This window comes from Bubalus kerabau, chromosome 13 (genome assembly GCF_029407905.1).
Source record: "Bubalus kerabau isolate K-KA32 ecotype Philippines breed swamp buffalo chromosome 13, PCC_UOA_SB_1v2, whole genome shotgun sequence".
In the NCBI taxonomy this organism is placed as follows: Eukaryota; Metazoa; Chordata; class Mammalia; order Artiodactyla; family Bovidae; genus Bubalus; species Bubalus kerabau.
Window position 1 is genome coordinate 11,051,833 of NC_073636.1, and position 25,084 is coordinate 11,076,916.

The 25,084-nt window shown below is 40.8% G+C and overlaps 1 pseudogene; it reads left to right on the plus strand.

Moving 5' to 3' along the window:
• Positions 1 to 111: 111 nt before the first annotated feature.
• The window catches only part of LOC129626153 (patched domain-containing protein 3-like), a 42,822-nt pseudogene continuing 17,849 nt past the window's right edge, over positions 112 to 25,084 (plus strand).

Here is a 25,084-nt window from a genome sequence, read left to right on the forward strand (position 1 = left end):
GAACCCCGGCGCAGGCGCCGGGCCTCTGCGAGGGTCGGCGGCGCGTGAGCGGCCAGCACCTGCCGGCGCCTGGGGGCGGGGTTGTGTGGGCGGCGAGCCGGACGGGCACCTGCGCCGGGGGCTTGCGGCGGGGGAGCGCGGGCTGGCGTCCGGGGTTGTGAGAGCGGGAGCGCCGCCCGGCGCACTGGGGTGAGGGCGGCGCGTGAGCTACGAGCTGGGCTGTTGGGGAGCGGGGGCAGGGGTGCGCGTGAGCAGGGAGCGTGCGAGCGGGGAGCTGGGCCGTTGGGGAGCGGGGAGCCGGGCCGTTGGGGAGCGGGGAGAGGGGAGCGTGTGAGCGGCAAGCCGGGCCTGCTCCTCAGGGGGCGTGTGAGCCGGAAACGGGGCCCTGTTGGTGGGAAACGCGCGCCAGTGCCCAGGGGCCCTGAGAGCCGGGAGGGCGGGCGGTCACAGTCTGGCCTGAGGGGCGAGCAGCTGGCAGTCGAACCCGGGCCTCCGCGTGGGCCGGCCAGGCGCCGGCGGTGGGTTTGGCCAGTGCGTGCGGCCCGCTGCCACCGGGCTACTAATTGTTTTTAATTTGAAGATAATGACAATATCCTGATTTTCCTACCCTACACTTGGATTCTGAAGTGACATTTATCTAAAAATTGCTGCATTATTCCAGGTCAGTCTGTAGCCAAATGTTTGTGTCTCTTCCTTCCGTTCTCCCCTCGATTTTTACTGGAGTACAGTTGATTTACAATATTGTGTTAGTGTCAGGTGTGCAGCAGAGTGAATCAGTTACGTGTATATATCAGCTCTTTTTAAAAGCATTTTTTCCGTATGGGCTCTTACAGAATGTTGAGTTCCCTGTGCTATACAGTTGGTCCTCATTAGTTATCTATTTCATACACAATAGTGTGTAGTGTGTGTGTGTTGTATGTGTCAGTCTCAATTTCCCAACCATATGTATGTTTCTTTGGTACATGTAAACGTGTAAAACTGATAGAGAGGGTCAGAGAGAAACAGGTTGAATTGTGTTTTGTTTTTGTTTGTTTGTTTGTTTTTACCACTTTGGCATTGAAAAGATACTTCTTGAAACTTGAAAGTATTACTGGGTTTGGATTGTCAAGTTGATCTTCAAGGAACATTTCAAGAGACGCAAAAGTATGGGGGGTAGTGACAAATTTGTGGGCTTATGACAACAGCAGTTTGCTTTAGTGATGTTTTAACAAGGGCTTCCCTGATCCCTCAGTTGGTAAAGAATCTGCCTGTAATGCAGGAGACCTGGGTTCGATTCCTGTGTCGAGAAGATCCCCTGGAGAAGGGAAAGGCTACCCACTCCAGTATTCTGGCCTGGAGAGTTCCATGGACTATATAGTGCATGGGGTGGCAAAGAGTCGGACACGACTGAGCGACTTTCATTTTTACGCTAATAATTCAAAGCATTTTGGATGTGCAGAGCATCTTCATGGAAGCCGTACTTGAAGTAACAGAAAGTAAGGGTGCCCTGTTTGAAGGTGGCACCGATGGAAGGAGATAGGAAGGGCCTGCTCTCTTCGTTGCAGGCGGCTGCTGCCTGGTGATCCAGCACCGTGCCTGAAGTCAGCATCCTGGTTCTGACACTTAGCAGCTGTGGGATCTTGGCAAAACCTGTCTTAACTGGGTTAAACGTGGGCAGTTTTTAAAAGTAGGGTATTTTCTTAGAAAGGTTTAGGAAATCTTCATACAACTCAGTATTAATTTTAACAGAGTATCTCTGAGAGCCTTCCATAGAAGTATGTGGATCGTTTATCTGGAGCTGCTGGTCAAAGAGGAAAAAAAGACATTAAACGGACAAGTAGAAGGTAAAAACTGGATTTGATAGAAAAATCATTTGACAGAACGTTGAATTAAAACGGGACTGCTGACATATTCCAACAGCCAGAGAAAATCACCTGTTGGACGTGTAGTGACAAAAAAGATGAGGAGGGAGATAGTGTATCTTATCAGGTGTCAGCCACAGATTAAATTGAGATTGCCATTTAAGGAGGTAAATTATTAGTTCCTGGACTTCCTTGGCAGTCTGGTCCAATGGTTAAGACTCTGTGTGGTTAAGACTCTCTGATGCAGGGGGTGCAGTTTCAATCCCTGGTCAGGAAAGTAAGATTCCATGTGATCCATGGCCAAAAGAAAAAAATTATTAGTTCTGTTTCAAGATACTCTACAACCTCAGGAAGGTTGAGAAATAAGAGGAAAGAGGGAATGAAGGATGAGAGAGCCATAGGGTACAGGGAGGAAATGAAGGAAATGGAAGCAAGGGTCTATGGGGGAAGGTGGCAAGAAAGAAGATAGGTCTTTAGAAAAAGGGAGAGTATTTGACATGGGCGATGAATTTGAAGTGAGCTTGTCCGAGAAGAATAGCAGAGTTTTCCTTGTCTTATTGTTTTCCTGGCTGTTAGAAGGCATTCAGGATTGAGGTCCCTGGGCACGCAGAGCTGTGTGTTATTAGCCTCTGTGCAGGAACATGGGCATAGGCGCTCAGCTGTAAATGTGTGCAAATTGATGTCATATGAGATGATGCTGTTTTATAGTATGGTGTCACTTAGGCCAAAACAAGAGAACTGGAAAGGAGAGAGCAGGGGCCATGATGGGGAGATCAAGGAACCTACAGCCTGCTACAGTGTCCACTGGAAAGTTTCCAACTTCTAATGCAGTTTCAGTTTGGAGGGAAGTGTCTCCAAAGTGAAGGTAGAGTGAAGGTAAGTTGCTGCTGCTGCTAAGTCGCATCAGTCATGTCCGACTCTGGGCGACCCCATAAACGGCAGCCCACCAGGCTTCTCCATCCAAGGGATTTCCCAGGCAAGAGTACTGGAGTGGGTTGCTATTGCCTTCTCTGGAGGGTAAGTTGAGGCTAAGATTTTAGAAGAATAAGTCAAGTTGAAGTCATGTAGAAGCAGACTCAGTGTAAACCAGAGTTTGTCACATTTGAATTAGTTACCTGGGGACCTTGTGGGAAGTGCAGTTGCTGAGCAGAAGGTCTGAGATTCTGTGTTTCTAACAAGCTCTCTGAGTAGTGAGGGTGTAGCCTTGTCTTTAGAGAAATCTGGAAGAAGAGCATTGGATAGTGCGGGACATAACAGGGTCAAGAAAAAGCATTATTTTTTTTTTTTCTTTCTGAGTGTGTTTATTGCCAGAGGGAAGCAAGGAGTTGAAGTAGCAATTACAGGTGTAAGATACCATTGCTAAGCAAAGAGGAAAAAATAAGTGGTGGAGATGATCCATAGAAGGAATGTAAAGGGGGAGGAATTCAGACCACAGATCCAGAGATTACCCTTTGGAGAGGAGAGAATCTAGTGACAGGAGGAAGGGAGGAAAGTAAGTCCTTAGGGAGGTGAGTTTGGAGTTGATGAGGACACTTGAGAGAATTCCTTCTAGATGGCTCCAGTGTGTTTCCACTGAAAAGAGATAAGCTCATTGTTGCTCCAGAGAATACTGGGGGTGGGGGAGAAGGGTGGTGGTGTTAGAAGTAGGGGAAACCCCAGCCCCTCTAAGTAACTCTCAGGCATCAGAGGTATATGTTGTATTGGTATTTGTTATTTGAAGTAGACTAATTTGAATATGGAAGGCATTGACTTTATTTTTCTTTTTTTTGAGATAGCTGATTTTTTGGCAGTTGTTTCACAGAAATCCTTTGAAGCATTAGCATGATGTAGCAAACCAAACAAAGTTTTGAAACAAAACAGATTAATAGGGTTCATTCCCTAAATGCTAGAATTGTTATTTTCAATAAATACTACACTGATTTTGAAACATGCAAGATTTTTAATATCTAATAATTCCGTGGCAATTAAATTATTCATAAAGTTCTTATGGAATACAGAATAGGAAACAGATTGAGTGAATCGATGTAAGTAACACTAGAAAAGTAAAAAGTAGAAAAAATGAGACGCACTGGTTAGCATCTCTTCATGAATGGCAGTGACGAGTGAGATACAATAAGCTGTGAAGGAGCAGTGAGTTTAGGGGAGAGGAGGATGTGGAAGTGATTCTCTGAAATAAGTTTGTAGGAGGTGGTCAGAGTTGCATTCTTCCTCACATTCTAATAAATGAAGACTTTGTTTCCAGATTTTTCAGGTTGGGATTCTACTAGTTTGAGCCTCAGTAATGAGACTTGTCAGAGAGCCAGGCATTTGCAAGTTGATGATCAGTGTCTGTTGATTTCACAATCAATGACCAAAAATCAGTCAGCATCCACAGATCTGGGACAGATGACCTTGTTAGGTAGTTAGAATAGGAAAAAGGAGTCCAGAATGGCACTGGCTAAAAGACAAGGAAGGGTAGAGCCCCCAAAGATAGAACAAAGGAAGGTCCGAGGACCGGAGTGAGGGCCTCAGGTAGAACAAACAGCACTCCTGGCTAGTCCAGTTTACATGGGGCAAGTCCAGGGGGAGGAAAAAAACATATAAAAAGAGGGGCCAAAGGGCTGGGGGTCTCTCTCCCGTGCGTGCGTGCTCTGTCTCTCTCCCTCTCTCTTTATCTCTTCTCTTCGTGTCTTTTGGGTTGGCGTGCCCTCATGCCTCGAGGATGTATTTTCCGTTATTTTCTAAGTAAAACTGAGCTGTAACATGGAGCTGTAACACTGTCTGAGAGCTGTGACACGCCGAGGGCTTTAATGTCCGTCGCTTCAAATGTTTGCTGTGACAAGACAGAACCGAGGAAATTACACACTCCCCTGACAACCTTAATAGATAAAGAAAAAGTGAATATTGGAGTGGTGTTTCTGGTAGGGAATTACACACTCCATCAGCTGTGCAGGTCTCAGCTGCCAGAAAACAGAAAACAAAAAGTAGTAGTGAAGTAGTGAAGAAGCCCAGAGCACTCAGTCCTGGGCCACCTGGGCACTGACGTTTCCAAAGTTAGATGTTGTGGGAAAATCTACTGTGTGCTGACTCCTTTTATGCAACCTACAGCCAAACAGCATTTCTTAGAAAGGTGTTTGCATTCTTCCTCTGACCATAGTAAGACAATCATACATGACAAACAGAGTTAGGAGAAAGTAAATTCATTTAGGCTAGTATGTGGCATACCTGAGAGTGGGTAGCAGGATTATATTTAGAATTTTGCATCTAGTTGGGAGACCTAGGTAGACATCTAGAGATTGCCTTCTCAAAATGTGGCTTTCTAGCTATATTTTTACGTAGCTATTAATTCATAAGTATTCGTTATAAATTATATTCAGTATGACTGCAAGAGCACCTGTGAAGCCAAATGCTAAAATATTTCTTGTGTTTTCTATGACTTTATATATTTTAGAATTCACTTTCCCAGTGATAATGGGAGTCATGGGAAATTTGCTACATAGTACCTCCTCAGTTGTATCCATCTAATATATCAACTTGTTGTATTATTTGTAATAAATGAATAGTTCAGAAGGAATGTTGGTTTTAAGGAGTGCTGTATCATTTGAAAGCAGTATATAGAAAACCAATTCTTATTCTACTGGGATGCCCAGTCTTTTGAGTAACCACATCTAATACGTGCTGTCCATAAATACCAATTAATTTAGTGCCTTCAATCAGTCACAATCAGGGCTATCATAAGAAATCATACACTGTTTCTTTTTTCACTCCTATTTTTTTTCTTTTCTTTCCTCACCTGTAGAAGTTACCTTTGCATTTACAAGATTCTCAGTTATCTCCTAGAATAGTGACTACAAGCTATAAACTGAAAGTGTTTTTTTGGTGTGTTTTTAACATCTCTACAAGTGACTTGTTTCCTCTTGTTTCCCAATGAGCTTGGTAGGTCCAAGAAGCACAAATTCAAATAAAACACCTACACAAATCCTTTCAACACTGAAAGATGAGACATAGGAAAGCCACCCAATAAATAGAAGCAACTTCAGACAGTTCATGCTGATCATTTCTCTTGTCAATCAATAACCTTTTATAGAGTAACTGGCAGAGTCTACTCCTTCAGGGTCCCAGGATTTGTACATGTATTGATTTCATAAAGATTTATTCTGTACTCGACCCAGAAAGTTTTATATCCTAAATATTTCTGGAAACACTCCCCCAGTTCAGGTCTGCATCACCTTTGTTTTTCATTATTAATGCCTTCAGATTCTTCTCCCTCCATCTATTTGTATGCCCTTCACATTCCATCTCCTGTAGTGTTTACAGTCACCTGTCTCAACAGCACATGTGACCATGAACCACTCATCAAATCACATTAATATCTAGACGTCTTAAAGTGACACGTGATGCTTTCATAATCTGACTTCTGCCTGACTCTCCACCTCTCGTCCTTTCTGTCCTTTGCTCTGGAATCCTGAACCACTGCTGATGCCCTCCTCACCTGTCCCTGTACTTTGAACAAATATTTACCCTCTCGTGTGTGTGCTTCTCTTCCCATCTTGCTACAGCCTTCGGTGCTCTACTGCACCTGCCCTCTGTTCCCTTGAACTGCATAAGTCTCACTCAGGCAGTATCTCTCGAAAAGCCATCCCTGACACCTTTTATCTACATTTTTGTTTAAACTCCAGTGTCTCGTACTGAGCAGGAACCCAAAAAACAATTATTGAATAAAAGAACTAAAGACTTATGTATACCAAGGTGATTTTTAAGAGCTTGTCCTCTGCAGTCTAAGAGCCAACAAGGTAGACATGTACATTCAGGTGATGAAGATACACTTGAAAATTCTATAAAGTCCTAAGGTAGCTACAAGGAAAGAGATACCTGTTTATCTGGGGAAAGACAGCTGTAATCAAGGACAACTTTAGAAGAAGGATGAGTTTTAAAAGGTGAGAAGTAATTTGTTGGGAAAGAAGCATTTCAATTTAAGAAATTGAGAAAAGGAAAAAAAATGACAGGAATTTTGTAAACCGTGAATAATGTTGCAGTTGAAGCTTGGCAAGTTGTTATAAAGGTCCTGTTATGAAGTACAGAAGAGAAGATATTGTGGCTTTATATGTCTGTCTCATGATTGTCTAAGAAGAGCTCTCTAAATTTTACCTATTTACCATTAGTGTATGCAGCATGAGTGAAGTAAGAGACTTATTTTGTATTGATATGTTTGTACTAGAGAAGTAACTGTGGTTTGATGGAAGAGGACTACTAGAGTCAGAAGACATGGTGAAAAACCTGCAGCTTACTTATATTTCTAACTTCTTCCTTTCCAGAATCATTATAGCTAATGAGTTAACTGATGTTTGTAGAAGTGCTTAGTGCAGCTATCAATAGGTATAATTCTTGTATTGGACTATTACAATGTTAGAACGGTAGCATATTCTCAAGAAAAAATTATTTTACAAAATTTAATCTGTTTATATATGTACAGAGCTAAGGCTCTTACTTTGGGGTAGCTGTATAGGTTAGGTATCAGATGTTTTTTTTTTTTTTTTTTAACTAGCAAGTGGTGGTGTTTATTGGAGGTATTTGTCATATTTCTTGGGATAATTTTTCTTCGTGTTAATTTAATTTGGGAAATATTTCAGCCTTGAATCATTTATTCTTATGGCCTGTCAACTGTTTAAAGGCATCTACTTGTCATTCAATCATAATTTGGGACTCAAGTGGTGAGCTTTACCCAAACATTTCTTGATTTGCTCTTCCATCTGCTATTTATGATTTACTTAGAACAGTTTTGCAAAAAATTTGCTCCAATTCTCAATTTCAATTCAATCGGTTCAGTTCAGTCACTCCATTGTGTCCAACTCTTTATGACCCCATGGACTGCAGCACCTCCCTGCAGGCCTCCCTGTCCATCACCAACATTTGGAGTTTACTCAAACTCATATCCATTGAGTTGGTGATTCCATTAAACCATCTCATCCTCTGTCATCCCCTTATCCTCCTGCCCACAATCTTTCCCAGCATCAGTTCAATTCAGTTCAGTCACTCAGTCATATCCGACTCTTTGCAACCCCACGAACTGCAGCACTTCAGACCTCCCTGTCCATCACCAACTCCCGGAGTCCCCCAAACCCATGTCCATCGAGTCGATGATGCCATCCAACCATCTCATCCTCTGTCTTCCTCTTCTCATCCTGCCCTCAATCTTTCCCAGCATCAGGGTCTTTTCCAATGTGTCAGCTCTTCGCATCAGGTCGCCAAAGTATTGGAGTTTCATCTTCAGTATCAGTCCTTCCAATGAATATTCAGGACTGATTTCCTTTAGGATTGATTGGTTGGATCTCCTTGCAGTCCAAGGGACTCTGAAGAGTCTTCTCCAACACCACTGTTCAAAAGCATCAAGTCTTTGGAGCTCAGCTTTCTTTTTTTTTTTTTTAATTTAAATTTATTTATTTTAATTGGAGGTTAATTACTTTACAATATTGTATTGGTTTTGCCATACATCAGCATTAATCTTCCATGGGTGTACACGTGCTCCCCATCCTGAACCCCCCCTCCCACCTCCCTCCCTGTACCATCCCTCTGGGTCATCCCAGTGCACCAGCCCCAAACTGCATCATTCCTGGACTGGCGATTTGTTTCATATATGATATTATACATGTTTCAATGCCATTCTCCCAAATCATCCACCCTCTCCCTCTCCCACAGAGTCCAAAAGACTGTTCTATACATCTGTGTCTCTTTTGCTGTCTCATATAAAGGGTTATCGTTACCATCGTTCTAAATTCCATGTATATGTGGAATATATATGTTAGTATACTGTTGGTGTTTTTCTTTCTGGCTTATTTCACTCTGTATAATAGGCTCCAGTTTCATCCACCTCATTAGAACTGATTCAAATGTATTCTTTTTAATGGCTGAGTAATATTCCATTGTGTATATGTACCACAGCTTTCTTATCCATTCATCTGCTGATGGACATCTAGGTTGCTTCGATGTCCTGGCTATTATAAACAGCACTGCGATGAACATTGGGGTACACGTGTCTCTTTCAATTCTGGTTTCCTCAGTGTGTATGCCCAGCAGTGGGATTGCTGGGTCATATGGCAGTTCTATTTCTAGTTTTTTAAGGAATCTCCACATTGTTCTTTGTAATGGCTGTACTAGTTTGCATTCCCACCAACAGTGTAAGAGGGTTCCCTTTTCACCACACCCTCTCCAGCATTTATTGCTTGTAGACTTTTGGATCGCAGCCATTCTGACTGGCGTGAAATGGTACCTCATTGTGGTTTTGATATGCATTTCTCTGATAATGAGTGATGTTGAGCATCTTTTCATGTGCTTGTTAGCCATCTATATGTCTTCTTTGGAGAAATGTCTGTTTAGTTCTTTGGCCCATTTTTTGATTGGGTTGTTTATTTTTCTGGAATTGAGCTGTATGAGTTGCTTGTATATTTTTGAGATTAGTTGTTTGTCAGTTGCTCCATTTGCTATTATTTTCTCCCATTCTGAAGGCTGTCTTTTCACCTTGCTTATAGTTTCCTTTGTTGTGCAGAAGCTTTTAATTTTAAGTAGGTCCCATTTGTTTGTTTTTGCTTTTATTTCCAATATTCTGGGAGGTGGGTCATAGAGGATCCTGCTGTGATATATGTCGGAGAGTGTTTTGCCTATGTTCTCCTCTAGCAGTTTTATAGTTTCTGGTCTTACATTTAGATCTTTAATCCATTTTGAGTTTATTTTTGTTTATGGTGTTAGAAAGTGTTCTAGTTTCATTCTTTTACAAGTGGTTGACCAGTTTTCCCAGCACCAGTTGTTAAAGAGATTGGCTTTAATCCATTGTATATTCTTGCCTCCTTTGTCAAAGATGAGGTGTCCATAGGTGCGTAGATTTATCTCTGGGATTTCTATTTTGTTCCATTGATCTATATTTCTATCTTTGTGTCAGTACCATACTGTCTTGATGACTGTGGCTTTGTAGTAGAGCCTGAAGTCAGGCAGCTTGATTCCTCCAGTTCCATTCTTCTTTCTCAAGATTGCTTTGGCTGTTTGAGGTTTTTTGTATTTCCATACAAATTGTGAAATTATTTGTTCTAGCTCTGTGAAGAATACCGTTGGTAGCTTGATAGGGATTGCATTGAATCTGTAGATTGCTTTGGGTAGTATACTCATTTTCACTATATTGATCCTTCCAATCCATGTACATGGTATATTTCTCCATCTATTAGTGTCCTCTTTGATTTCTTTCTCCAGTGTTTTATAGTTTTCTATATATAGGTCTTTAGTTTCTTTAGGTAGATATATTCCTGAGTATTTTATTCTTTCCGTTGCAATGGTGAATGGAATTGTTTCCTTAATTTCTCTATTTTCTCATTATTAGTGTATAGGAATGCAAGGGATTTCTGTGTGTTGATTTTATATCTTGCAACTTTAGTATATTCATTGATTAGCTCTAGTAATTTTCTGGTGGAGTCTTTAGGGTTTTCTATGTAGGGGATCATGTCATCTGCAAACAGTGAGAGCTTTACTTCTTCTTTTCCAATTTGGATTCCTTTTATTTCTTTTTCTTCTCTGATTTCTGTGGCCAAAACTTCCAAAACTATGTTGAATAGTAGTGGTGAAAGTAGGCACCCTTGTCTTGTTCCTGACTTTAGGGGAAATGCTTTCAATTTTTCACCATTGAGGATAATGTTTGCTGTAGGTTTGTCATATATAGCTTTTATTATGTTGAGGTATGTTCCTTCTATTCCTGCTTTCTGGAGAGTTTTTATCATAAATGGATGTTGAATTTTGTCAAAGGCTTTCTCTGCATCTATTGAGATAATCATATGGTTTTTATTTTTCAATTTGTTAATGTGGTGTATTACGTTGATTGATTTGCGGATATTGAAGAATCCTTGCATCCCTGGGATAAAGCCCACTTGGTCATGGTGTATGATCTTTTTAATGTATTGTTGGATTCTGATTGCTAGAATTTTGTTAAGGATTTTTGCATCTATGTTCATCAGTGATATTGGCCTGTAGTTTTCTTTTGTGGCATCTTTGTCAGGTTTTGGTATTAGGTTGATGGTGGCTTCATAGAATGAGTTTGGAAGTTTACCCTCCTCTGCAATTTTCTGGAAGAGTTTGAGCAGGATAGGTGTTAGCTCTTCTCTAAATTTTTGGTAGAATTCAGCTGTGAAGCCGTCTGGACCTGGGCTTTTGTTTGCTGGAAGATTTCTGATTACAGTTTCAATTTCCGTGCTTGTGATGGGTCTGTTAAGATTTTCTATTTCTTCCTGGTTCAGTTTTGGGAAGTTGTACTTTTCTAAGAATTCGTCCATTTCTTCCATGTTGTCCATTTTATTGGCATATAATTGCTGATAGTAGTCTCTTAATGATCCTTTGTATTTCTGTGTTGTCTGATGTGATCTCTCCATTTTCATTTCTAATTTTATTGATTGGATTTTTCTCCCTTGTGTCTTGATGAGTCTGGCTAATAGTTTGTCAATTTTATTTTCCTTTCAAAGAACCAGCTTTTGGCTTTGTTGATTTTTGCTATGGTCTCTTTTGTTTCTTTTGCATTTATTTCTGCCCTAATTTTTAAGACTTCTTTCCTTCTGCTAGCCCTGGGGTTCTTCATTTCTTCCTTTTCTAGTTGCTTTAGGTGTAGAGTTAGGTTATTTATTTGACTTTTTTCTTGTTTCTTGAGATATGCCTGTATTGCTATGAACTTTCCCCTTAGCACTGCTTTTACAGTATCCCATAGGTTTGGGGTTGTTGTGTTTTCATTTTCATTAGTTTCTATGCATATTTTGATTTCTTTTTTGATTTCTTCTGTGATTTGCTGGTTATTCAGCAGCATGTTGTTCAGCCTCCATATGTTGGAATTTTTAGTAGTTTTTCTCCTGTAATTGAGATCTAATCTTATTGCATTGTGGTCAGAAAAGATACTTGGAATGATTTCAGTTTTTTTGAATTTACCAAGGCTAGATTTATGGCCCAGGATGTGATCTATCCTGGAGAAGGTTCCATGTGCACTTGAGAAAAAGGTGAAATTCATTATTTTGGGGTGAAATGTCCTATAGATATCAATTAGGTCTAACTGGTCTATTGTATCATTTAAAGTTTGTGTTTTCTTGTTATTTTCTGTTTAGTTGATCTATCCATAGGTGTGTGTGGGGTATTAAAGTCTCCCAATATTATTGTGTTATTGTTAATTTCCCCTTTCATACTTGTTAGCATTTGTCTTACATATTGCGGTGCTCCTATGTTGGGTGCATATATATTTATAATTGTTATCTCTTCTTCTTGGATTGAACCTTTGATCATTGTGTAGTGTCCTTCTTTGTCTCTTTTCACAGCATTTGTTTTAAAGTCTATTTTTTCTGATATGAGTATTGCTACTCCTGCTTTCTTTTGGTCTCTATTTGCATGGAATATATTTTTCCAGCCCTTCACTTTCAGTCTGTATGTGTCCCCTGTTTTGAGGTGGATCTCTTGTAGACAACATATATAGGGGTCTTGTTTTTGTATCTATTCAGGCAGTCTTTGTCTTTTGGTTGGGGCATTCAACCCATTTACGTTTAAGGTAACTATTGATAAGTATGATCCCATTGCCATTTACTTTATTGTTTTGGGTTAGAGTTTACACTCCCTTTTTGTGTTTCCTGTCTAGAGAAGATCCTTTAGCATTTGTTGGAGAGCTGGTTTGGTGGTGCAGAATTCTCTCAGCTTTTGCTTGTCTTAAAGCTTCTGATTTCTCCTTCATATTTGAATGAGATCCTTGCTGGGTGCAGTAATCTGGGCTGTAGGTTATTTTCTTTCATCACTTTTAAGTATGTCTTGCCATTCCCTCCTGGCCTGAAGAGTTTCTATTGAAAGATCAGCTGTTATCCTCATGGGAATCCCCTTGTGTGTTATTTGTTGTTTTTCCCTTGCTGCTTTTAATATTTATTCTTTGTGTTTGATCTTTGTTAATTTGATTAATATGTGTCTTGGGGTGTGTCGCCTTGGATTTATTCTGTTTGGGACTCTTTGGGTTTCTTGGACTTGGGTGATTATTTCCTTCCCCATTTTAGGGAAGTTTTCAACTATTATCTCCTCAAGTATTTTCTCTTGGCCTTTCTTTTTGTCTTCTTCTTCTGGGACTCCTATGGTTCGAATGTTGTGGCGTTTAATATTGTCCTGGAGGTCTCTGAGATTGTCCTTATTTCTTTTAATTCGTTTTTCTTGTTTCCTCTCTGATTCATTTATTTCTACCATTCTATCTTCTACCTCACTAATCCTATTTTCTGCCTCTGTTATTCTACTATTTGTTGCCTCCAGAGTGTTTTTGATCTCATTTGTTGCATTATTCATTATATATTGACTCTTTTTTTATTTCTTCTAGGTCCTTGTTAAACCTTTCTTGCATCTTCTCAATCCTTGTCTCCAGGCTATTTATCTGTGATTCCGTTTTGATTTCAAGGTTTTTGATCATTTTCATTATCATTATTCAGAATTCTTTATCAGGAAGATTCCCTATCTCTTCCTCTTTTGTTTGGTTTGGTGGACATTTATCCTGTTCCTTTACCTGCTGGATATTCCTCTGTATCTTCATCTTGTTTATATTGCTGAGTTTGGGGTGGCCTTTCTGTATTCTGGCATTTTGTGGAGTTTTCTTTATTGTGGAGTTTCCCCGCTGTGGGTGAGGTTGTACGGGAGGCTTGTCAAGGTTTCTTGGTTAGGGAAGCTTGTGTCGGTGTTCTGGTGGGTGGAGCTGATTTCTTCTCTCTGGAGTGCAATGAAGTGTCCAGTAATGAGTTATGAGATGTCAGTGGGTTTGGAGTAACTTTGGGCACCCTGTATATTGAAGCTCAGGGCTGTGTTCCTGTGTTACTGGAGAATTTGCATGGTATGTCATGCTCTGGAACTTGTTGGCCCTTGGTCGGTGCTTGGTTTCAGTTTAGGTATGGAGGCATTTGATGAGCTCCTTTCGATTAATGTTCCCTGGAGTCAGGAGTTCTCTGGTGTTCTCAGGATTTGGACTTAAGCCTCCTGCTTCTGGTTTTCAGTCTTATTTTTACAGTAGTCTCAAGACTTCTCCTTCTATACAGCACCATTGATAAAACATCTAGGTTTAAGATGAAAACTTTCTCCACAGTGAGGGACACCCAGAGAGGTCACAGATTTACATGGAGAAGAGAAGAGGGAGGAGGGAGTTAGAGGTGACCCAAATGAGATGAGGTGGAATCAAAAGATGTTCACGGAGTTATACAGAGAAGAAAAGAGGGAGGAAGGAGACAGAGGTGGCCGGGAGGATAAAAGGGGGGAATCAAAAGGAGCGAGACAGATCCAGTCAGTAATCAGTTCCCTAAGTGTTCTCCACCATCTGGAACACACAGAGATTCAGAGAGTTGGGTAGAGAAGAGAAGGGGGAGGGAGGAGACAGAGGTGACCTGGTGGAGAAAAAGGAGAGTCCAAAGGGGGAGAGAGCAGTCAAGCCAGTAATCTTGCTCCCAAGTAAAAATGGGTACTGAATATTGGGTTCTTAAAGGTACAAAATTGATAACAAATACCAAAAAGCGAAGATTAAAAATCTAGAGTAGTGGTTGGATTTTCAAAAATACAATATTAAAGAAAAGAAGAAGAAAAAGAAAAAAAGAAAGTCATAAAAATTATACAAAATAACACGTATATGAAGTTTGCTTTAAAAAATAGGGTCTTTTTTTGGGCAAAGTAATAGGTTACAAAAATGAAAATTAAAGGACTAATAGAGGACTTACATTTTAAAAAATTAAAAAAAAGGAACGATCGTAAAAATAATAAAAATATATCTAAGACTTTCTCTGGTATTGTGGGCAGTGTGGGGTCAGTTCATTTTCGGATAGTTCCTTGTCCCGATTTATATTTCTCAAGATCTATAGGCCCCTTCCTATGTAGTCAGTACTAACTACAGGGTTTTAACCTATTGCACCTGTCACTTCCAAGGCGGTTCCCTCTGTTTTAGCTTCTTCAGTTTGCTGGTCTCTTCAGTGCCTGATTTCCGCCCTGACACAAGGGGGCAGTGGTGGACACTTTTTTAGGCTCACTTGTTCAGTCCCGCTCTGGGGAGGGAGGGATGCTGCAAACAAATAACTCTGGCGTGTGCTCGCAGTGTCTCAGCCACACTGGGCCTGCCCTCGCTCATGGAGCGTGTGCCCTCCCTGCCCATACTGCTCAGGCTCTGGGTTGCTCTGCCAGGAACCGTCCGAGGCCTGCCCTGAGCTGCATGCACCTCTCAGGTCTGAGCTGCTCAGGTTAATGCTCTCGGGTAGTCCTCAGAGGCGCAGACTCAGTTGGACCTCCATTTTGTGCCCTTCCCAGGTCTGAGCAGCTCAGGTGATGAGGTGTTTGGCAAGTGCGGTTGCTGTGACTTATCGCCTCCCCCATCCCTGCCGCTCAGTTTTCTGGGTGTACAACCGGCGCACCTTCTCAGGCAGATGTTAACTGTCCAGAACCCCAAGAAGTCTTAGTTAGCAAAGAAGCCTGCTTGCAGTTTGGTAGATAATGTCTCTGTGGGGCTGCGATTGCCCCCTTCCAGCTCTGGCTACCTGTCACAGGAGGGGGATGGTCTGCAGCCTCTAGTTCTGTTCAGTCCTTTGTTCTGTGCGGGGGCCTGGTGGTTTCTTAGGTTAGGGCTTTTTGCATCGTAGCTATCCCGCAGTCTGGTTTGCTAGCCCGTTAGTTCCCTCAGATTGCCCTTGGGGCACTCAGGCCCCGGTCCTTACTGTAAGCAATGCAGCCCGCGCCTCCCTGCCCAGCCCCGCTTGCTAGTGGTGTGCACAGGCATCTATGCTGCTTCTCCGCTGGGGGAGTTACCGTTGGGCTCGTAATCTGTGGGTTTTAATTATTTATTTATTTTTCCTCCCTGTTATGTTGCCCTCCGTGCTTGCAAGGCTTGCCACAGACTCAGCAGTGAGAGTGTTTCCTGGTGTTTGGAAACTTCTCTCTTTTTAAGACTCCCTTCCCAGGACGGAGCTCCGTCCCTACCTCTTTTGTCTCTTTTTTTTGTCTTTTATATTTTTTCCTACCTCCTTTCGAAGACAATGGGCTGCTCTTATGGGTGCCTGATGTCCTCTGCTGGCATTCAGAAGTTGTTTTGTGGAATTTACTCAGCGTTCAAATGTTCTTTTGATGAATTTGTGGGGGAGAAAGTGGTCTCCCCGTCCTACTCCTCCGCCATTTTAGGACCACCTCTGCTGGGTGCAGTTTTTCGATCAGAGGAAGGAAGAGGTCACGTCAGTAGCTCACACAATAGTTCCTGAGAAACCACAGGGTTGAGATTGGTGTAGAAACTGGAGGCTAAGCTCTCCACTCACCTCAGGCGACAGATCCTTCTGCCTTGAGGGACCATTAGTGAGTGAATAGGTCTAGAAGAGAAAGGGCATGGGGAGAGAAGATTGTGCCTAATTTTACATCAAGTTACCTCTGGCCTTCAATCTGGCAGGTGGCTGAGAGTCATGGACACGCTCCCTCTATGCCCGTCAGCCCTCCAGGCCACCTGCCCTGTGAACAGCTCAGAGCTGGCTCCAGCTTTCCCAGCTGGGTTCTCCCTCACAGCAGAGTCTTCAAGGACAGGTGTTAACTGGCATCCTCTAGAAGTGCAGGAATGCTCCTCATGGGATTTTTTTCCAGCAACTGGTAGAAACCAAACACTCTCGAAGTTGATTGTCCTTCATTCTGAAGAGTTGTCAGGTGGCATCTCAAGCAGAGGAATTCACTCCCCCAGCCGATATCCCTCTCAGACACGGACCAGGTCCCATCCCCGAGGTCCTAGCAGCAGATCTCCCACAACGAAAACCTCTCAGGGAGAGCTCGGGAAAGTACTATTTGTAATTCAAATCCATTTGTCTGCATCAGTCAGGTAGGGACATACAGTGGCCTTGTCCAAGGAGAGACCTTTAATATTTTCCATAGCAATTGATCTCAGATCCTTCGTGACTGTCTCAAAGGAGCCGGGACCCTGATTGTGGTTTAGTCCAGGCAGACCACGTGTGCGCCCCCATCGATTGCGCTACCCGACCAAGTCCCTCTGCTTTGGGGTGAGCGTGTCTGTCCCTCCATGCACGTCATCATCTTCAGTGTCTGAATCAGAGTCCGTTCTTGGCTCCACTGTCATTTCTTTAACCAATATCCTGTCAGTGACACTTTCACATCATTTAGTTTTTCAGTTTGTAAAAGCTGCAACATCAGTTGTAAAAACACTTTTGAACACTTTAACAAGGTGTTTTTTTAGAATAAACTTTTAAAAGTCCCCTTCCCAACAAAGGAATAAGAATCAAAAACTCTTGTTACTAATAGTAGGTATTCTGGTATTTGGTAGTGATTTCCCTTCCTTGATAGATGATTAGGTTAGTTTATCACTTCTACGGAAGATGAGAAGGAAAACTATAGGCAGTTCAGAGACCATACTTTGGAAGTCATTCTTGTGCTTGTGAGAAAATGAACCCTCTGCTCTGTGTAGTGTCTTGTTTCAGTACAAGGAACTTTTGAAAACAGTGATATGCCATGCTATGCTATGCTATGCTAAGTCACTTCAGTCGTGTCCGACTCTGTGCGACCCCATAGATGGCAGCCCACCAGGCTCCCCCGTCCCTGGGATTCTCCAGGCAAGAACACTGGAGTGGGCTGCCATTTCCTTCTCCAACGCATGAAAGTGAAAAGTGAAAGTGAAGTCACTCAGTCGTGTCCGACTCTTAGCGATCCCATGGATTGCAGCCTACCAGGCTCCTCCGTCCATGGGATTTTCCAAGCAAGAGTACTGGAGTGGGGTGCCATTGCCTTCTCCGAGATATGCCATAGTATACATTTAGTGATAATAGTGTTTCTCATTGTATTTCCCCCATCTTACTATTTTAAACAGTATGAAGATATAATGAAAGTTATTGCAGCAGCAAATAATCTCATGATTCTCTAAGAAGACCTCTCTAAATTTTACCTTATTTACCATTAGTGTATATACCATGAATGAAATAGGAGGATTATTTTGTATTGATATATTTGTACTAGAGAAGTAACTGTGGTTTGATGTAAGAGGACTAACAGAGTCAGAAGACCTGGTGAAAAGCCTGCAGCTTACTCATATAGTTTTAACTTCTTCCTTTCCAGAATCATTATAGCTAATTGCTTAGTACAGTTGTCAATAGGTATAAGTCTGTAATTGCCTATTAAAATGTTAGAGAGGTAGCATATTCCCAAGAAAACAATTTCTGTACAAAATATAATCTATTTAAATACATATAGAGCTAAGGCTCTTGCTGTGAAGTAGCTGTATAGGAGGTATCAGATGCAGTGTTTTTAAAGGTAGTGAGTGGTGTTTATTGAATCACAGGTGATTTACAATATTGTGTCAGTTTCAGGTATACAGCACAGTGATTCATACATACATGTACGTGTGTGTGTATATTATATAAATGGGGCTTCCCTGCTGGCTCAGACAGTAAAGAATCCACGTGCAAAGCAGGAGACCTGGCTTCGATCCTTAGGTTGGCAAGATCCCCTTTAGAAGGAAATGGCTGCCCTGTCCAGTATTCTTGCTTGGGGAATTCCATGGACAGAGGCGCCTGACAGGCTACAGTCTGTGGGGTTGCAAAGAGTTGGACATGACTGAGTAAGTAACACAGATACACACACATCACACATGCATATTCCTTTTCAGATCCTTCTTGTAGAATATTAAGTGTAGTTACTAATGTTGTACAGTAGATCCTTATTGGTTATTTTATGTACACTTGTCTATATATAATGGTATATGTTAAACCCAACCTCCCTATTTATCCCTTCCCCTACCCTCCTTTCCCCCATGGTGACCATAAGTTTGTTTTCTATGTTTGTGAGTCTCTTTCTGTTTTGGAAATAAGTTCATTTTAGATTCCACATATAAGCAGTATGATATAATATTTGTCTTTGACTTACCTCACATAGTGTGATAATGTCTAGGTCCATCTCTGTTGATGGAAATAGCATTATTTCATTCTTTTTTCATGGCTTAGTAGTTTTGCATTGTATAAATATTCCACATCAGATGCAAGTTTTAAGTGTAGTCAAATTTATAAATCTTTTATTGTAAGCCCTCTGGGTTTGCTGTGGTTCAGAGAAAAGCCTTTTCAGTTCTGAGCTTCTTGAAAAGTCACTTGGAATTTCTTTTTCCTTTCATGGATTCATTGTCTTCAATTAAGTTTTTGAATCTTTGGAAGTTTCTGCTTATAAAGTTTGAGGTTTGTATCAAACCTTTATTTTTCTGTTTGGAGAGCCACTTGTTGCGGTCTTTTCACTGTATAAACATACAGGTTAGTGTTTCATTTTGGAGGAAATAATGAAATGTCATTTTATTGAGTACTAACTAAAAGTCTCCTTTGTTTCACTTAGGTTTCTGATAGTGGGAGCAAAGCAAAAGATCTGTTATGCAAAAACCACATGCTGCAGGATGATACTGCCAGCCTAAGAATGGAAATAGACACAGTTAAAAATCAGAATCAGGAAAAGGAGAAGAAATATTTTGGTGATATTGAAAATCTTCAAAAGGCAATGAAATCGAAAGAGGAAATATTAACAGAGACTATATTCCAGTATACTGGTCAGCTTAATGTCCTGATAGCTGAGATACAATGCTCAAATCTGAGCTGGAGAACAATAAACAAAGCAAACAGGCACTGGAAACAGAAGTGGAATCCTACCGTTCTAGACTGGCTGCTGCCACACACGATCATGATCAAGGTCAGGCATCACAAAGAGACCTAGAGCTTGCCTTCCAGAAAGCAAAGGACGAGAGGTTATGCTTGCAGGACCAAATGAAGTTCGAAGCAACTAAGCTGAGAAGTAACAGTGAGACGGCTTCCCAGCAACTTTCTGAAGTGGAAAGTCAATTCAATAAGCTAAAAATCAAGCTGCATCAGACGAGAGATGATCTCAGAGAATAGACTTTGATGTTAGAATGTGTCCAGAGAGACACATTACTAGATATAAAAGAGATAAGCCACAAGGGAATGGCCTCATTTTTTTTGCTGGGATAGGAATCTGTTGGAAAGATCTGAGGACTGGTCAGAATATGTGAAGATCTCTGAAGTTAAAGCCTCTAATAAAGAAAGAGGGAAAATGTTCCACAGGGTGGAATTTTCCACCACTTGTTGGACATTCACACCCATTTCTTTCTGGTTGTGAGGTGGTGAAGCTCTGCAGATTTAGGAGGGGCAGGGCGTGGACAGCGGGTCTGCATCTTTTGTCTGAGTAACTTAATATCAGGAAGGCCGGAGGGTGGCCCCTTCTGTGTCTGTAACCAGATTCAGTGAGGAGGGAAAAGAAGGTGAGTTGCTGTGTGTGGTGATAGTTTTCAAAGTCCATATGTTGGCGTTATCTATTATTAACACAACGTCATAGTAAAGTGATTTGATAAACTTAGTGACAGAGAATCTTATTAGGCAGTTGTGAGACAACTTTGGCAAGAACTGACTGACACCATAAAAAAGCAGTCTATGACGGAGGCTTCACTGGAAGTCATGGCACGTAACTGTGCCAACTTAGAAGATGAGGCACAGGATTTAAAGAGCAAGTTACATCAACTCCCAAGTCAGGTATGTGTGAAATTGAATGTGTTGATAATTAATATGTAGGATAAAGTGTTTTAGGACACTCATTTTCATAGACAGCTTTCTTTTGTATTTTCATTACAAGTAATTTACTACAGTTTAATTATCTGTATAATGCACTTGTTTCTTAAACTCTGACTTTCATTCTGCCATTTGCATTATATATTTTTTACTTACGTTATTTACCCTTAAGAAAGTGGAGAAATGTGCATCATTGTTCACACAAGTTGAGAGACTTTTTTTTCTATTGAACAATATTTTTTTTTAGTGATAGCTGTATTACCATGATGAAGCAAGCCAGATAAAATCAGAGGATAATGTTTAATGGAAGGTTCCAGAAAATTATAATTTCCCATCTTCCCTTTGGTGAATGGCTGTAGAGTTCTGCATATATTTATTTCATGAATTTCAGAATAACTTGTGCAGAAAGGGTATCATACAAACCAGTTGAATTTAGGCATTGCCTTCCTTTCTGTTCATTTTAGATATATTGTAAAAGCAAGGAGGTACTCAGATGGAGTATAGTATGTACATCCAAAATAAAGAATTGAGAACATTATCTAGATTGTGCCTTTGGATTTTTTAAAAAGCTATTGAGATATAATTGACATATTATATAATTCACCCATTCCAAGTGTGTAGTTCAGTATCTCTTAGTCTAGAGAGGTGTCACCTGTGACCACAGTCAATTTTAGAGCATTTCCATCAGCCCCCCAAAGAAACCCTGCATCCTTTAGCCACCACCTATGGCCCCCTCCTCTCCCTCAGCCCCAGGCAACCCCCAGTCTAATATCCATCTGTGTAGACATGCCTGTTCTGGGCATTTCACATAAATGGAATCACACAGTGTGTGTTCCTTTGTGGTTAGCTTTTCTCATTTGATGTCATGTTTTCGAGGTTCATCCATGTGATAGCAAGTATCAGTTCTTCCATTTCTGTTGATTATCAAACAGGAAACAGTATGTGGCTAAGCCAGTTATCCATTCATATGTTGATGGAGATTTGCATTGTTTCCACTTTGCAGCTAGGAATAATGCTGCTGTGAGCATTATTTCTGGATGGACATGTTTTTATTTCCCTGTGGTTGGATTTTATCCTCAGAGTTAACTGGCTGATTTCTCCTTTTCTTGCCTTTGCTCAGACTGTCCTTTCTGTCTTTACAGTTTCTATTCCTCCTGGGTAGTCCTCCATTTGTTCAGACCTGCTGCCCAGTCTCTCCTCCTCCAGAGCTTTCCTCACTGTCCAGCTCTCATCGAGCCTTTTCTCTTCAGCCCTGTCATCCCGTCTGTGAAGAACAGTTTAGCCCTTCATTTTACATTGTTGTCATTTTTTCATGAGGGAGAATCTTGTCTAAGTATACGTTAGTCTAACAGGAAATATTTCTTAATATGCACAGCACTTGTCTTGCATAAATGGAAAATAGCTTAACAATTGTTAAAACACAACTAAGTACTTCATCCATACCAATAATTTCTTCTTGGAGATGCTGGTATAGTAAAACTTCTATTAAAGTGTATTTTAAGTAATTAAATGTAAAATTGAAAGTGCTTAGTCTAATAGAGGAGAATTTTTCAATTAAATGCTCATATTTTCCCCCTGACTCTGGTACTAAAATGTAAATTTGCCTTCCTTCATTATACAGCCAGAAGTGGGATTTATGGATATCTAGCCTTTCAGGCCCCTATGGATTTCTAACCTTCCCAGCCTAAGGTTCTGGGGATGGCTTCTCTGATACCCATACCTGGTAACCTTACTTTTCTCATCCGAGTACTTGCTAGACATTAACAGTTGCTGGGAATGAATTAATTCAGAACTTTCATTTAGCAGTAGGGTAATATTTCCATGGCAGTCACTTCACCTTTCCTCTGACGGTCGTGTAATGTTCTGTACCACTCTGTCCAGGAGGTGCTATTTGCATATTAACCGGTGGTCATTGTCCACTGAGTAGTACAGAGAGGAAGGAAGTTATAAATTACTGTAAGTGGAGAAAAGTACTAGAGTAATAGTTGGTTAGTGGAGTCAGTGAACGTTTTTGAAGTCTGGACACGTGTGTTCTGGGCCTCATGCTCCCCCTTACTGCCCCTTGCAATGGTATGGACAGTGAGTTCACTGTGATTGTGTAGAAGACCACTTCCGTTGGCATGCCATCTGCCTGAAGTATCAGATTGTTTTGCAGGTAAATACAGCAACTGTAATAATGCCAGTTACAAACAGCTCTTAGTATCTGCCACGTCCTCTTCTAAATACATTATGTATGGTCCCCAGTTTAATCTTCCCAGCATCCTATTGAGGTTGATGCTACCATTATCCCCATTTTATGTATGGAGAAACTGAGATACAGAAAGGTTAAGTAATTTGCCCCAGGACTCACAGCTCAGAACTGATGGAACTGGAACACAGGCCCACGGATTCTGGCTCCCATGTAGCTACTGCCTCTCACGCTAGTCCCTGAAGCATCTGGTTGTCACCAACAGCAGTGTTAGCTCTCAGAATCACTGGAAGAGCCGTGGTCATTCACATATGTGGATATTTAAAGTGATGGCTGATGTGGAGCTTGGAATAAAAAAAAAAAATGCTACCATAAGGTAATTTTCTGTCTTTCCTCATTTGGCCAGTTTATAAATTTGTGTGTTTATTTGAGAAAATCTATTTTAAAGCTTGTATCTGATGTTGTATTTGAGTGCTAGAGGAGAGGTCAGTAATGTGCAAAGGGCAAACAGTAAATATTTTCAGTTTGTGGACTATAGGGTGTCTGTTGTAACAACTCAACTCTGCTGTATGGCAGGAAAGCAGCTGTAAACAATATGCAGATGAAAGAGACAGAAAGTGATGATGGCGGATTCACTAGGTTATCAGTAGTTAAAACAGTTGTTTTTCCTTTTTTTCTCTTTTTAGTCGCAAGAAGCACAGGATCAACATATAGAGGCCGTGAGATGTGCTGAAGAAAACACAGGATCACATCCAAAAGTACGATTTAAAGCAGCACAGAAAACAACTGAAGTATAGAGCAGATAAATAATATAATACAAGAATTAAATCAGTAATGATAATAAACACAACACTGTGAACCCGGGTAACATTTTGGCTTTGAGCTGTTTTGAGAGGCATATTTTCCCCCCATTATTTCCATATTCTGCACATTATCCACAAGTGAAAAGTGAAAGTGTTAGTCACTCAGTTGCATCCAGCTCTTTATGACCCCATGGATATAACCCATCAGGGTCCTCTGTTCATGGAATTCTCCAGGCAAGAGTGGGTTGCCATTTCCTTGTCCAGGGGATCTTCCTAACCCAGGGATCGAACCTGGGTCTCTTTACATTCTGAGCCACCAGGGAAGCCAATTGTTCACAAAACACAACTCAAAAAACAGTACAGTTACCAAATCATGTACTTTTCTAAATTCTAAGATCCTCTACAATTGAACTGCAGATGTTTGTTCAGAAAGAGTGTGGTATTTTTAAAATCTATGTGTGAAGGACTTCCTTGAGAGTTCAGGGGTTAAAACTCTGCCTTCCAAGGCAGAGGATGTGGGTTTGATCCCTGGTCGGGGAGCTAAGATCCCACATGCCTCACAGCCCAAAATCCAAAACATAAAACAGAAGCAATGTTGTAGTAAATTCAATAAAGACTTTAAAAATGGTCCACATCCAAAAAAAAAAATCTTAAAAAAAAAAACCTATGTGTGAAAATAATTATTTTAAATCTGCGTTTTAGGCTTGAAATTGAAAATGCCAAGTTACAAACTACAGTCAAAAAGCAAGTGGGCAAAATTGAACAACTTCAGAAAAACCTGTTCAGTACAAGATTGGTAAGTCAACCTCTTAATTTCTGTCATACTGAGGAAGAATTCTAATTTTTTTTTACTAGTAATATATGACAATATTTTGGACAGTGTGAAAAATCTCATTGATTAAAGAGTTTATTGTATTTTTACTGACATGTTTTGCTACTGGTAGTATAATTCCTCTTTATAGAAAAAGTGGACTGAGTTTATAAAATTAATGATTTTTATAGTAAGAATTTAAAACATTGTGAGGATCAGTCAAAAAGCAATATTTTATATAGACCATATTTTGTTTGTTCATTCCTCTGTCAATGAAATTGGGGTTTTTCCACTTTCTGGCTATTGTTAATAATGCTGCCATGAATATTGGTACACAATCATCTGTTTGAGTCTGGAAACTTTAGCAATGATTTGATTGAGAATTCTGAATTTCTCCTGTAATCCAAACCCTTCTGTGAGATTTTAGAGAATGAATCATTTTTAATATTGCAGTTTGTTCTCTTCACCAGGAATGAATACTACATCTCTATAGAACAGTTCTTTCTGAAAGAATATATTTTTTCCTTTGTTGGATTTTTTTTTAAGAGGTGGGGTTTGCATGGGATTTTTTTCAAAGATTATTTTAGTAAGATGTGATTTAAATAAACTTGGAATATCTTGAACCACTGATGAAAATTACTTCAGAGAATCTTTAGAAAGTGAAATGTAAATATAGCCAACATTAAAAAAACTTTCATTCAGTTCAGTTCAGTTCAGTCACTCAGTCATGTCCGACTCTTTGCAACCCCATGAACTGCAGCACACCAGGCCTCCCTGTCCATCACCAGCTCCCGGAGTTCACTCAAACTCACGTCCATCGAGTCTGCGATGACATCCAGCCATCTCATCCTCTGTCGTCCCCTTCTTCT